Raw genomic sequence first — 15,719 nt, forward strand, 5'->3', positions numbered from 1 at the left:
TGCAACCTTTCGGTTACTAGTCCAACGCTCTAACCACTAGGCTACCTGCTGCCCCATTTGCGAGCATCTTGTGTCCGGCCTGTTTTGTAACGACATGAAACTATGAAACTCTGCCAGACACACTCACATTCTGGTAATAGATAGTTAGGTTGTTTTAAACAGAATGGCAACAAATCACACGGACTTGACAACCTGATTGTGCCCTGGCTACTAAATGTACCTGCTAGCTACTACTAGCTAGCTTAATTGACAAACAGAAATGTAACTTGGCTAGCTAGCGATTTTGGGCACTGATAAACAGCTTGTAGCAGCTTGTGCTTTATTTACAATAGTTTGACAACTTGCAGATGATGAAGTTGTAGAAATGTTATTGTTCTCAGGAATCTGTCCTGATTTGATAGACTGTATGCATTGCACCGACTGGTTTCTGTTTTTACTTGAGAAATACTGCACCAAACACCATAGCTAGATGTAAAATTGCATGACTAAAACCTCAACAAAAATGTCTAAATGAATTACATTTTTCTTGATTCATCTTGGACTATTTTGATGTGACCAATTTGAGGAAGTGGCTGTTGTTGCTACGTTGACTCAGGAGGGACAAACAGTACCTGCCAGGGTACGATATGCATACAGTGGGGCAAAAAAGTATTTAGTCAGCCACCAATTGTGCAAGTTCTCCCACTTAAAAAGATGAGAGAGGCCTGTAATTTTCATCATAGGTACACTTCAACTATGACAGACAAAATGAGAAAAAAAATTCCAGAAAATCACATTGTAGGATTTTCAATGAATTTATTTGCAAATTATGGTGGAAAATAAGTAGTTGGTCACCTACAAACAAGCAAGATTTCTGGCTCTCACAGACCTTCTTTAAGAGGCTCCTCTGTCCTCCACTCGTTACCTGTATTAATGGCACCTGTTTGAACTTGTTATCAGTATAAAAGACACCTGTCCACAACCTCAAACAGTCACACTCCAAACTCCACTATGGCCAAGACTACTTGTGTATTGATTTTAAGAAAGGCATTGATGTTTATGGTAAAGTACACATTGGAGCAATGACAGTCATTGATTGATTGTTTTTTATAAGATAAGTTTAATGCTAGCTAGCAATTTACCTTAGCTTACTGCATTCGCGGCACAGGCAGGCTCCTCGTGGAGTGCAATGTAATCAGTGTTAGAGCATTGGACTAGTTAACTGTAAGGTTGCAAGATTGGATCCCCCGAGCTGACAAGGTTCAAAATCTGTCGTTCTGCCTCATTCAGTTCCTAGGCCGTCATTGAAAATAAGAATTTGTTCTTAACTGACTTGCCTAGTTAAATAAAGATTAAATAAAGGTGTAAAAATATATATATATATATATATATATATATATATATTTTTTTTTAATTCGGCAAATCGGCACCCAAAACTACCGATTTCCGATTGTTATGAAAACTTGAAATCGGCCCCGATTAATCGGCCCCGATTAATCGGCCATTCCGATTTAATCGTTCGACCTCTAGTCCGTAGTCCGTACCAAGTTTCCTTAAGACATAAGTGTCGGGCCTTGCCTCAAGATGTACACAAGACATATTCCAAAGTAAGATCTATTATTCATTTGACTGGGAAGGAAAGATGGTTGTCATTGCCAAAGACCCCAACCTTGTGCAGTAAGGCGGTGCCTGAAAAACCTGCACTAGAAGAACCGTAACAAACCCGTCTTGAAATAGATAGTATCAAGGCGTGTTGTGTTGGAATGTCTTTGTGGTCGCTCCTCTTCTGTTCCTCTCTTCAACATGTATTATTCCATTCTTTCATTCCCACCCTCGCCCCTCCCCCACTCATTCTCTTTTATTACTTCTTCTCGCCAATCTTCTCCTCCGTAACTGAAGCTTTTGGCAGCCCGTCCCGGCGTTCATTATCATTACCCTGTGTGGATGAATTGTGATCCGTGTTTTGCTGGTGGAGACCTCCGCTGCTGTGGCCCTCGCCTCTAGAGGAATGGTAGCACCACGGGGATCGTCGGATTTCACCCACGGCTCAGTGTGAAAAGCTGCAGGATGAGAAGGAGGTGGAGAGGAAATGATTCCCTCCGCATTCCTGCAGTAATTTGAGGACCGTCTCTCCTCGTTGCTTTCTCCTTACTGCCTGGTGTTTGCAGCTGGGCTAGGCTAGCTGTAGTAAGCCTAGTTACTATGTTCATTCACAAGGAGAGGCTCCCATGAAGCAGGTCTCTTATCCATATGACACTGCTGCCCAACTTTGCTTTACCTGTATACGCCACTCATAGGGCCAATTGTACTGGGAATTTTTTTTTCACCCTATGAAAATACAGGTGAAAGGGAGGCAATTAATGACTGAGGTTCCTGTTGAACTATTAGGTATATTGCCCAAACTAATAACCTCACTGATTTGAAAAAAAATCTCATATCGAAAAGGTCAACATTAAGTCACACGTGGCCTTTCTGTTCACTGTTGACTAATGGGTTTTACACACGCATTACATACATGGTTTTAATGCACTTGCATTAAGGCTTTTATAACCCCTTGTACCCTTCGCTTGGCACCCCCAGGTTCCAGACTGTTGTTTTGAGTCAGGGAAAATATCTTGACTTCTGCTATGTCATGGCTACCAAGCCCGAGTAACACGACAACAGACCGGCGGCGGAATGCGTCACCTCTCACAGTTAAACCTGGGTTCAAATACTATTTGAAATCTTTCAAATACTTTGATTGTTTGCTGGAGTGCCAGGTGGGTGGTGTTTGCACTTCGACCGTTGGTTCCTTTGGAACAGGCAAGCTCAATCAAGCACGGATACAGTATTTTAAATGATTTCAAATAGTATGTGAACCCAGGTCTAGTGCACGTAGTTGGGTCATGTCGGGTGTGACCTGACAAGACCTTGTTTATTATTCAGTGGTTAGGCTCTCACCTACCTGCTCTTTTACCTTTTCTTGCTGTGTGTTTTCAGTAAATAGCCTACAGCTGTGAGAACATGTCTGCCCTGCCTGGAGAAATACCAGACCTCCCAAAGATCACGCCCTTACAGGAACTCTGTTATGAGGACATGACAAGTGATCTTACGCCACTGAGCCTAGACTGTTATGATAGAAGAGTCCGAGCTCAGAAGGCATTGTCCTCCATACCGGGTCAAATAAAAGTTGGGTAAATAAATCACATTTTATTTGTCACATGCGCCGAATACAACGTGAAATGTCTACTTACATATATCGTGGTACGTTAAGGGCTTGAAACAAAAATACACTCCCTTTGAACCAAACCGAACGCCATCCTGTACATGCCCATACATTGTTTGCGATGTCTGCTTTCCCCCAAAGGTCAAGGTGGTTTACTGTTGATAGACGTGTAGGAATAGTTTGTTTTGTAAGTGGAGATTCCTCCTTGTCCCATGGCCCTCCTTGGGGCCTAGACTTGTTTCGTAAACACAGACCTCAGTCCAGTTACCATGCATTAAAAAAATGAATTCAAGGAGCAGCACAAGGGCTGGGCCCGTATTCACAAAGCATCTGATCTAGGATCAGGTCCCTCGGTTTTATTCATTAGTCAAAACCTAGGCCCTAGACCTGCAGCACTCGTACTCTGAGACGCTTTGTGAATACAGGCCCTGGCTACGTTCAGTCTAGCACATCTGGAAACGGTCTGGGAATTATACACACATCAAATCACAGACGACGTTGTCTGCGTTACAGACATTACAGTACATCTGTCTTGGCAGCCTTGCGGCATTTTTCTGAAGTAGGATGTTTGTTCACGTATTGCATAGGCCTGTGTTTGTGTGCATGATGTACTTTTCTCTTCTTCTTTAGTCCGGTGTGTGCGGAGGTGCGTAGATCCGCCTGTTTGCCACTCGAGAGACCTCGCTCTGTTTATTTGAAGTGTGTCGACTCGTATGGCCCTGCTGAGGCAATTGCTTCCCTCATGGCGTGGGTGGCAGAGGAGAAACTGTAGCATGGTCCTTGTAAGGAGAGCGTGTTAGTTTGTTTCTATGGCATCTTCCACCCATGTATAGTGGTGGATGTTACTTTACTCTCTGAGAAGGACCGTAGCCCCCGGATATTGAGAGTGTGTGTTTTCTGATGTAGATTACGTGCCTTGCATCAGCATACAGATTTACTGTAGTTCCCAGTAGCTTATTTTCCTTGGATTATCCCTAAACTAGCCTCGTTGTGTGGTTGATAACGTGTACTGGTTATTCTGGGTCATGTCGTAACTTATTTCCTGTTCCTCCACTGAGAACAATCTAGCACTTCATAGGACTGTGAAACTGATTGGTCTGTCACATCAGGTGTTCAAAGAAAGCCTGTCACAAACCACCTGTTAATAACACAAACAAATAACATTTAAAGGCCCAGTGTAGTCATTTTGGACACCTACTCATTCAAGGGTTTTTCTTTATGTTTACTATTTTCTACATTGTGTAATAATAGTGAAGACATCGAAACTATGAAATAACACACATGGAGTCATGTAGTAACCCAAAAAATGTTAAACAACTCAAAATATATTTGAGATTCTTCAAATAGCCACCCTTTGCCTTGATGACAGCTTATCACACTCTTGGCATTCTCTCAACCAGCTTCACCTGGAATGCTTTTCACTCGGGGGCTCCCGAGTGGTGCAGCCGTCTAAGGCACTGCATCTCGGTGCTAGAGGCGTCACGACAGATACCCTGGTTTGAATCCAGGCTGTATCACAACCGCTCGTGATTAGGAGTCCCATAGGGCAGCGCACAGTTGGCCCAGCGTTGTCCGGGTTTTGCCGATTTTAGGCCGTCAATGTAAATAAGAATTTGTTCTTAACTGACTTGCCTAGTTAAATAAAATAATAGCACAAGAATAGCACGTTGGGTGCTTTTCCTTCACTCTGCGGTCCAACTCATCCCAAACCATCTCAATTGGGTTGAGGTCGGCTGATTGTGGAGGCCATGTTATCTGATGCAGCACTCCATCACTCTCCTTCTTGGTCAAATAGCCCGTACACAGCTTGTACAGCTTTTCCTGTTGAAAAGCAAATGATAGTCCCACTAAGCGCAAACCAGATGGGATGGCTTATTGCTGCAGAATGCTGTGGTAGCCCTGCTGGTTAAGTGTGCCTTGAATTCTAAATAACTCACTGACAGTGTCACCTGCAAAGCACCATCACACTTCCTCCTCTATGCTTCACAGTGAGAACCACACATACAGAGATCATCTGTTCACCTAACACTGCGGTTGGAATTAAAAATCTCAAATTTGGACTCATCAGACCAAAGGACATATTTCCACTTGTCTAATCTGTTTATTGGTGTCCCTTAGTAGTGGTTCTTTTCAACAATTTGACCATGAAGGCCTGATTCATGCAGTCTCTGAACAGTTGATGTTGAGATATGTCTGTTACTTAAACTCAGAAGCATTTATTTGGGCTGCAATTTCTGAGGCTGATAACTCTAATGAACTTGTCCTCTGCAGCAGCGGTAACTCTGGGTCTTCATTTCCTGTGGCGGTCCTCATGAGAGCTAAACTTCCTTTGAAAGGAAACTTTCAAAGTTGTTGACATTTTCCGTATTGACTGACCTTCATGTCTTAAAGTAATGATGAACTATTTCTCTTTGCTTATTTGCGCTGTAATTGCCATAATATGGATTTAGCCATATTTGGTAAAAGACCATCTTCTGAATACCACCCCTACCTTGTTACAACACAACTGATTTGGCTCAAACGCATTAATTCCACAAATGTACTTTTAAATGTTAATTGAATTGTATTCCAGGTGACTACCTCATAAAGCTGGTTGAGTGAATGCCAAGAGTGTGCAAAGCTGTCATCAAGGCAAAGAGTGGCTACTAATCTCAAATTTAAAACATATTTTGATTTAACACTTTTTTTATGGTTACCACATGATTCCATATGTGTTATGTCAGAGTTTTGATGTCTTCACTATTATTCTACAATGTAGAAAATAGTAAAAATGAACGCTTGAATGAGTAGGTGTGTCCAAACACACACACTGTGTGTGTCCAAACACACACACACTGTGTGTGTCCAAACACACACACACTGTGTGTGTCCAAACACACACACACTGTGTGTGTCCAAACACACACACACTGTGTGTGTCCAAACACACACACACTGTGTGTGTCCAAACACACACACACTGTGTGTGTCCAAACACACACACACTGTGTGTGTCCAAACACACACACACACACTGTGTGTGTCCAAACACACACACACACACTGTGTGTGTCCAAACACACACACACACACTGTGTGTGTCCAAACACACACACACACACTGTGTGTGTCCAAACACACACACACACACTGTGTGTGTCCAAACACACACACACACACTGTGTGTGTCCAAACACACACACACACACACTGTGTGTGTCCAAACACACACACACACACACTGTGTGTGTCCAAACACACACACACACACTGTGTGTGTCCAAACACACACACACACACTGTGTGTGTCCAAACACACACACACACACTGTGTGTGTCCAAACACACACACACACACTGTGTGTGTCCAAACACACACACACACACTGTGTGTGTCCAAACACACACACACACACTGTGTGTGTCCAAACACACACACTGTGTGTGTGTGTGTGCACACTTCATTCATTCACATGGAGGTTGGAATAGTACCGTGAAAATTATAAAGCCCTTTTTAGTGTAAGATCTGTTTGAAAAGATCATCTGAAATTTCAGCCTGTTTTGGTGGAATACATTTTTTGGGCCTTCCTGGTGACGTCAACATAGACCATTTAAAGAAAGAGTTACAAACATCTCTGCCAATAACAGCTCATTGCATACTGGTGTGATTGGTATAAGGATGCCTAGTGTAACCCATGTCATGTTTTTATCTATCAGGTCTCCCTTAATGCACCCTCCTTCCCTTTATTCACTGTCTTCATTCAACAAAGGACTTTGTATGAACTCTGTCTGGGATTTGAACTTTCTCTTGGTTGATTCCCTCTACTACCTTCTGTCCAGTCCAGCTATAATGCTTGTTTGTTGTGCTGGCCAAGGTCACTGGACAAGGTAACTGCGTCAAAATCAGGGGCTACCTGTATCTTGGCTAGGGCTGTGACTGTCATGAAATTTTGAATGATGATAATTGGCCAGCCAAATGACCGCAATAACTGTTCGAATAGCAATTTATTAAAACATTTTGATGTGGGCGCACATTTTCTCCTCTCCTCCTTTCCTGACTGCATGTGCTGCCATAGAAATAGAATGAACGGAACGGGTGTCCCCATTCAAATCAGTGATGGCATAATGGGTGGGTGGACTGGCAAGGAGCAAAGCAGGAAGTGTACCCATCAATATGTGCTGTGATTTGTTGATTCAATTCAACTGACATTACAAAAAATACATTCCATTGCATGAGCCACATCAGTTAACATCATTTGAATGGACATTCTACAATCCCATGAAAAATTATTGCAAGACGATACCAAGCAGACATTGCAAGTGTACCCATGCGTTTACATTTCAAAATTGACACACAAATGCCCTGCTATCCAGTCTTCAGTCAACTGTTCATTCCACAAACAAAATATTGTATTACATATTTTTTTTTGTTAATGGTTATTTAATTTCATCTGTAACCGTCGGTTACACGGTTATATGGTAATTGTACCAGCTAGGGGAAAACGACTGCCCCTCACATTGAAGCCACGGAGGTTCAAGTCCGACCACGGTACTGCACGCATTGTTAGCAGAAAACAGGATCCCTCATTAGGGTGAATGTGAAAAACATTTGTCTTCAAAAAATGTATGTAGTTACACAATCATGGTACCAATAATTGCTTCTAATAAACCAAATGTATGTCTTTGAACGGATTATTTTAAAATCGCACACAGAACTTATTATGATAATTTAGTTGCTAATGGCAGCCTGCAGTACTCCGTTCGGCCTCGATGAGAGGGGGCAGCACTGAGCTAGTCTGCAACGTCACTTCCTGGAGTAGTTCTAACAGTTTCCATGAGACGCCATCTTAACAGACTTCACTGGGCTTCAATGCGCTATTGAGTCTTCACATGGGAATGAGTGGTGTCACGTGATCGATGGCTTTGTCCATTCATACATGCATACAGCCCTAGTCTTGGCCCATCTGTTTCACCTCCCTGTGTGTGTGTGCCTGAGCAGCTCTAAGCATGTGCCTTGGCCAGGTGTCCTCCATCTGGATGACAGTGTGTGTGTCTGGGGATACTTCAGCTCCTCTACAGTCTCACCTGGATTAGCCTGAGCCCAGGCTGGGGTTGGATACTGCTGGGTGATTGGCCTCCAGACTAACCACCTGTTACACAGGCGGTGAGTTAATAAGTGAGGTCTTCCTGGGCTCCAGTTAGACGTTTGGCTGATTTCACATTATTGGGTGACTCATACTATGCTGCCTCTGATTTCTCTTCACATTGTTCAGCTATGGTGGATGTGGTAACCAGGCCAGCCCAATATGGCTCGGTTTGCCTTCGTAGTGTGACATAGTCACAGTACACGACCAGGTTGAAGTTGAGGCTCATTATGACCATAGACGGAGTCCCTGTGAACGAAGTATCCCATCGAGCTGCTTTAGCTGCAGTGGTCTCCTGGTCTCCTCTCCCTTAGCTTATAGCCTGCCAGGCTTCTCTTGAGGCCTGAAGTGAGTAATGCTCTTCTAAAGATGTACAGTACTCAACTGGAAACCAATGCGGGTTAATGAGCGGCTGATTTGACTGCGAGGTTAAATTACTTTAATTAAATAAGCGAATTCATCCATTTTGAAGACCTACGGCAAGCACAGGTTGTTCGTTCAACTGCGTTTTGAGGACTGCAATTCGAGGACGCACAATCGCATGAGGCAAGTGAATGTTGTTAAACAGGGTATTAGGTAGGCCTCCATTTGGAAAAACTTCTTGGGTAAGAGAATGTTGTGTTCATCTCTGGTTATGTTGTTCTACACCCTAATGCTTCTCACCCAGGGTTTTACCAGAATGTCTTGACAATGGACCAAGATTCTAGAACTCATTGTAAGTCTTCTGTTGGCAGTCTTTCAATTCTGCAGACTACAGCTGACCTGGACAGGAGTCCACCACCTCTGTACTGTGTTGAGACACTCACACTCTCACACTCTCTCACAGGTCTCTGGGAACCTCTGAGCTGTTCCTAGAAAGTGCTCCTTGTTATCCACGTGATATTGTTGTCACGATGTCAGCCTGTTGGTTTATGGAACGCCAAGCTTGGCAGCATGTGTTACAGGCCTGTTGAGAAGGGGAGAGAACTTTTCTCTATTTTTGAATGTACAACCTTTCACGCAGTGCACTTTGTCCTGGTGCTTCTCTCTGGCCAACTGCGACCATAACACGGAAGGGTCTACAACTTGCACTCACAAAAACCCTCCCTGGTCAATGTGGAAGCCTGCATTTTCGATTCCACTGGCTCTCTGTAAGTGGGTCACTCTGAATATGTGTGTGTGTACGTACTTGTTGTTGCCATTCTGAATCAAAGTGACTTTGATTTGATACATGCTGCGCTCTGCTTTGAATCAGATTCTGAAATTACCCAACGACTCAACACAGCATGCTTCCCTCCTGCTGAGGAGACATGCTTCAGCTTCGTTCAATGACAGATTTTTTTATGCGAGAACAAATCAATAGGGATTCAATAGAACCAGTATACAGGGACTCTCAATAGACTTTCGTGATGTATTTTGTGATGCCTGTGGTTGCCTATAAGACCACATGTTGTCACTGAAGAACGAGGGCCGACTCGTCCGATGGTCCTTCAACCAGTGTACCTTTTTTAACCAATTGTTCAGTGTTTTTCCGACAGCACTCTTTTTGTGCTCACTTTAACAGCACGATTAGAGTCAGACCAAACTGACGGTGAACAGCAGTCACCCCCGCCAACACTCTGTTTTGTAATATAAATATTAACGTCTTGCCTGGCGAGCAGCTGACGTCAACGGAAGGCTGTAGATTAACTTGTTCTGTTCTCAGATCTTGGCACTGTCTGGGAATCTTTTTTCTCTTCATGTCCAACAATACATATTTGACCCCGATATATTCAATGTTTTCTTTTGATGGATTGCAATATTTATTTATTGTAGACGGTGGTCCTGGTATGTTGCACTCTGAACTTTGGAGCAATGACTTCATGTAGTCATTCCCAAGTTTTAATTTTTCTGTATTTTATTTCTATAAAAAGAAAATGGAAATGGCTCCAGTTGTCGTCTGGTAGTCAAACCGGCGACTACAAACGGTCATCTGAAAACAGGAAAGGAATGCTGGGAAAGGTCAAACTTATGGAAACCTGTGGAATAAGATGGATTTGCTCATTCTCTTACTCTCAGCAGCTCAAGTTTATTTGGCCTCTGGGCTCAACATAGAGATGAGATGCTCCCTCGGGGGCTCTTGTGCTCCCTCGGGGCTCCCTCGGGGGGCTCTCGTGCTTCCGCTTTCGTGCTCCCTCAGACGCTCTCTATAGAGCTGTCTCTCTCTCTGTCTCTCGGTGTGTGTCTGGAACCTCTCACCAGAATCTGTAAACATCTCCCAGCTGCTGTGCTGCCAAGTTACATAATGGAGCTACAATCTAACCTTCACTTCCCTCTCTCTCGTCTCATATAATTCCATAGGCTCCTGAGAGTCATAAACCAACTGCTTTCTTGATGTAAAAAGATCTGATTGGTCAATAGACCAATTAGTGGAAAAAATATCAGAATTGGGTTGCCTGTCTAAACGCAGCCACAGTGATCTGCTGTCTCAAACATGCATGCACACTCACTCCTGTCTCACGGTGATCCACTGTTAACCAGCTGAATAGTCTGCCTCTGCTATTCTCAATGTCTTTCCCAGGACTCCTGTCTGGCTCTAGCCAACAGCAAGCCCTGGCCTGTTCCCTTGGCACTGTCCATGTTCCTAGTGCTGTTGTGATGGCCTGTCATATCTAGGGGTTATTTTCTAGGCACTGGCAGCCGCTCAGAGGTAGAAACCGACGGGAGTAGGAAGCCGATAACTGTGCCTCGTACAACTGGTCTGCCTTGCCAATAGATCCCCAGTGGCTGCTCGAGTTACATGTTGACTTTTGCCCGAGTTGAGCTCTGACTGCTTCCCATATCAAACTGCACTTTTTTTGTCTGTCTCAAACCCCCCGCTGTCAGGCCAAAGAATAGCTCTCCAAATTGGTCCATGAAGAAACTAACTTCACCAGAGAACCAAATCAGAGTAGCCCGACCCAGGTCGTGTTCCTGTCGTCTCTTTCAGCTGGGAGGAAAGTTAAACACTTTACCATAAGGACTGGGTTCGGGCCACCTGTGGGGTTAGAGAGGCTCAGAGAACCTGAGCATCAAAGTGGCTGTCCAACAGCAACTGTCGGTCTGCTTCCGACGGGTAACAGCGAGGCCCTCGTCTCCGCACGCTACGGCAAGAGAGCTCTTCTCCGAGAGAGTTGCCTTGTTGAGCCTGTCGTCAATGTTTCTGTAGCATAAGGGTTTTTATGCCCAACAACCGTCCGCCAGTACTGGTTTCAGGAGGTTTTGCCTGGTTGATTATGGCAACCGAATACAGTATGAAACGGGAACATACACGAGTGACATGACATGCACATCCCAGACTTACCAAACCCGGTTCCTGGGTCACCATATACTGCAGATAAGACAAGGGAAGACCTGCACACTGTATAGCCTAATGCTGCTCTCCTTTGCTTACCTGCTGCACACTGTTACCTAGCCTGTAGGGCCTAGGCCTTAAGTGTGCAGCTGCCCCTTGTGAATGAATGGCTGATTACTAAATGTTAATGAGCCACTATCAGCGGGTAAATAAATCTGCCTCACAGGTGCAGTGGTGACGCACTGTTGCTTGTTGACACCGGTATAGTGAGTATTCAGCCGGTCTGTTCCTGCCTGGGTTTTTGACTTCAAGTTTACCTGTTTTTTTTATTTTTATTCTGTAGCTGGCTCCTGGAAGGAATTCCCCACGTTTTCTGTGTCAGAAAGATCAAGAAACACCCTGGGTGTCTTGATGGGGAATAGGGTGCCATTTCCGACGCACCCCTGTTACTTCGTATAGCTACTGTAGAAGTAAAGTGGTGAATTTATTAGGGTGTAGTCGGGTCATGTTATGTAGTCGAACTGTAAGGCCTCACCTTCACATGGGAATGTTCACCTATACGTCGTAGATCCTAGATTGCCCGTTTCCTGCTACATAGAACTCTGTGTTTCTTTGCATAGCTCTCTGTCTGTATCTTTATGTAAGTCCCCAGTGTGTGACTTAATCTCTGTCTTAAGGCGTCTTTGTGCATTTGTTTCCTTTGTGTTATCGCCCTGTGTGCGTCTATGTTGTGACTAACTGGGCCCGTCTGTGGGAGACTGGAGGTGTGCTGTATCTGTTATGGGGGTCTGGGTGTCAGGGGGATAAACTGTGAGATACCAGGATGAGACCAAAACACATGGAACTGAGACCCCTAGAGCCCTGAGGGGAGATCATTAACTCCCCCCCCCCCCCTCCCCCAGACGGCCCTGTGGCATGTTGACTCTGTGATGACCTCTGAGATTGCTTAACACATGATGCACTGACATCCCCTTCTCTCTACTCAGCCTCCACTGACAGCCCTAACAGAGAGGGGCCGGGCCGGGAGAGGAGAGGAGAGCAACCCCCAGTGTGGCCTGACCGAGAGAATCGTGAGTAACTGCTTCACTTCCTCTCCCTGGGGATTGGAGAGGGGGTGGGTGGGTGTGGTGGATATTTCCATGATCACCAGCTGCATACCTTTATGCGCAGTACAGATGTTAAGTGTGTATGTGCACTGTGTGGGGCTGACAAGGAGTCTTAATGCTCTCATGGGTATGGGGGGGGGAGCTGTAGAGGCATGTGTTTCTTTTGGGTTGAGGCTACAGGAAACCAGACAGATATTTAATAGCTAGCTAATTAGAATCCTTTCTTTCTCCTTCATTGACTTCTCGGTGGAGGCTTAATGCTCAATTAAGCTTTCCCCCTTTTTAGGCTGTGATTTATCCCTCCCTCCTTTTGTCTTTTCAGTATCTTAGTATTCATGACTGTCTTTCCACTGTGTGGCCATTTTACCACGACTTCATTCGGCTTTCAACTGTGAGCCCACTCGACAGCGCCTCGTGATTTACCTCCTGCCCATATCTCCTCCAGTACAGAGATCTCCTGATACGTTATTACAGCCTCTTTATGTTACTGAGGACTGCTTCTGTTATGCTTCGTCTCTAGTTGAGAGAATAAAATCAACACTAACCTATACCTTTGTTCTCATAACTTCCATATAGGGATATCAAACAATATTTAACCTAATATGACGAGTCACTCCAACATTTGACTACTTTTCACATTGCGACATATCCCCAGGAACAGTTAACCTATACACTATACTGAAAGCTAACACCAAAAGGCTAGCCTAGCCTGTAACATCAATGAGCCTACCAAGTTTGAACATTAGTTGTGAGAGTTGGGTCCTGCTCTTAGACCTGCTCGGACAATGAATTGACAGTGATACTTCAAGATTTTGGCAATGCTTCTCCAGGGTCTGATGAGTTCATGGGTACCCTTTTTATGTCTTTGCGAGCAGCTTGAAGGAAGTTGCTAACTAGCGTCAGTGCAATGACGAAGTCTATGGGTATCTGCTAGCTAGCAGTCTAAGACTTAAGTATTAAATAGACTTCCAGTCATTGCGCTAATGCTAGTTAGCAATTGCGCTGCTTAGCAACTTACTTCAAACCGCTCGCAGAGACATACATACATGTTATCTACGAGTTCATCCGACTCTGAGAAAGTAGATAAAGGGCCTCATAGCCAAAATCCCGAAGGATCCCTTTGACTACCAGAGTAAGCAGTTCATTGTATAACAGCATCCTCTGGCAGGCTCCCCCTGAACCATTTGGAGAGGCGTTTATTGTACCATATCTCTCCTCAGGAAGCGTTAGCCGTGTGTCGCTCCTCCGGAATGAAAGGGAAGGGAACAATGACAAAAGAGGGAGAGAAATGATACGCAGGGAGGGAGGGAGGGAGGGATGGAGCAGGAGGGAGGGAGGGATGGAGCAGGAGGGAGGGAGGGAGGGAGGGAGCAGGAGGGAGGGAGGGAGGGAGGGAGGGAGGGAGGGAGGGAGGGAGCAGGAGGGAGCAGGAGGGAGGGAGGGAGCAGGAGGGAGGGAGGGAGCAGGAGGGAGGGAGGGAGGGAGCAGGAGGGAGCGAGCAGGAGGGAGGGAGGGAGGGATGGAGCAGGAGGGAGGGAGGGAGGGATGGAGCAGGAGGGAGGGATGGAGCAGGAGGGAGGGATGGAGCAGGAGGGAGGGAGCAGGAGGGAGCGAGCAGGAGGGAGGGAGGGAGGGAGCGAGCAGGAGGGAGGGAGGGAGCGAGCAGGAGGGAGGGAGGGAGCAGGAGGGAGGGAGGGAGGGAGCAGGAGGGAGGGAGGGAGCAGGAGGGAGGGAGGGTGAGATGGAGAGGGTTAGAGAGGGGATGAACGGGGGAGTGGAATGAGTGCGAGATCCACCCTCCCAGCCCTTTTCATTGTTCTCAGGGATAGAGGCAGGAAGCCTCACATTCACACTTTTGCGTCAGGGGATTTTTATTTAATTTTTTTTTTACAACAACCTATGAAGAAACAGGAGGTTTATTAACTTTGAAGCGTCGCTGTCGGTGTTGCTCAGGCTCATTTGTGGGCAAATAGGGAGGGAACCTCGAGGGGATGAGATGATCACTAATGAGGAGTTGTGTGTGTGTGTGTCCCACTGTTGGGGCAAAGGCGCATAGAAGCAATGCCTTTCCTGTGCACATGCATGCACAATTGTTTTTGTAGTAACTTTAATTAATTTGAAGTAGGCGTTCACCATCTTTGTTTCCTGATGTGTATTCCCCAGTTTGAAGGTGGATTCTCATATCGGCCTCTCCCCAGCCACTTAAGATTAATGAAAGAGCAAATATGTGAATTCATGCAGAATGGGTTCACCTTTTAGTATGTGTGTATCCTTCCACTGTATGTGTGTGTGCTGTGGGGAACTCTTCCGCCTTACAGACGAAAGTGCAGCCAGCCTAGACCCTGAATAATTCATTGCTGGCGCGCTTTTGTAAATTAAAGGTAAAGCGATTGGATAGCATACAGAGAGCCTCATACGGGGTGCTCTCTCTGCTAACTGTTGAATATTTAAAGGGATGGTCCTGACTGCTCACCTGCCTTCTAAAACTACAATTCTGAGGCTCTCTGACGGTTTTCTAATGTGACACCATACCTGGGGGTGTTAATAATGGGTAGGTTTGGATTGGAATCCCGAGGGAGCACAGTCTTCATTCTTCCAATGCAGTTTCCTCGGGATGCTAGCTGGATGTTACCTGAACCCAAGCTAAGGTTGATATGTCTGGGCTCACTGGTGAGAAACTGAGTCGAAGCAGGTGAGGTGAGTTAGAGGTGCGCACTTTTTTAAAGAACATTTGCAATAGTACTATGCTATGTTAGGGTGCAAGTTGGGTTGTTTGAGTAACATGCGGACTACACTGGCTACGTGTAGTTGATTTTGTCCATCCACACCAGAGGCGATCATGACACGCAGGTTAAAATATCAAAACCAACTATATTAATTTGGTGGCAGGTTGAAACACATGACACGTTCCTGGACATTTAGCTAAGCTAGCTGTTGCTGGTTAGTTTGTCCTGGGAGATGAACGTTGGGTTGTTATTTTATCTGACATGCATATGGTCATTGTTTTTGGCGTA

At 45.2% G+C, this 15,719-nt stretch overlaps 1 protein-coding gene across 3 annotated transcripts in view; it reads left to right on the forward strand.

Moving 5' to 3' along the window:
• The window catches only part of LOC120053041 (F-box/WD repeat-containing protein 7), a 180,309-nt gene that overhangs the window by 27,137 nt on the left and 137,453 nt on the right, over positions 1 to 15,719 (forward strand). For 2 of the 3 annotated variants that reach the window (XM_039000287.1, XM_039000290.1), the window contains exon 2: positions 12,586 to 12,669. The exons of the other annotated variant lie outside the window; for it this stretch is intronic. The gene's annotated coding sequence lies outside the window, so the exon portion shown is untranslated. The remainder of the gene's footprint in view (positions 1 to 12,585; positions 12,670 to 15,719) is intronic. 3 annotated transcript variants of the gene reach the window in all.

This window comes from Salvelinus namaycush, chromosome 8, assembly GCF_016432855.1.
Source record: "Salvelinus namaycush isolate Seneca chromosome 8, SaNama_1.0, whole genome shotgun sequence".
Taxonomy (NCBI): domain Eukaryota; kingdom Metazoa; phylum Chordata; class Actinopteri; order Salmoniformes; family Salmonidae; genus Salvelinus; species Salvelinus namaycush.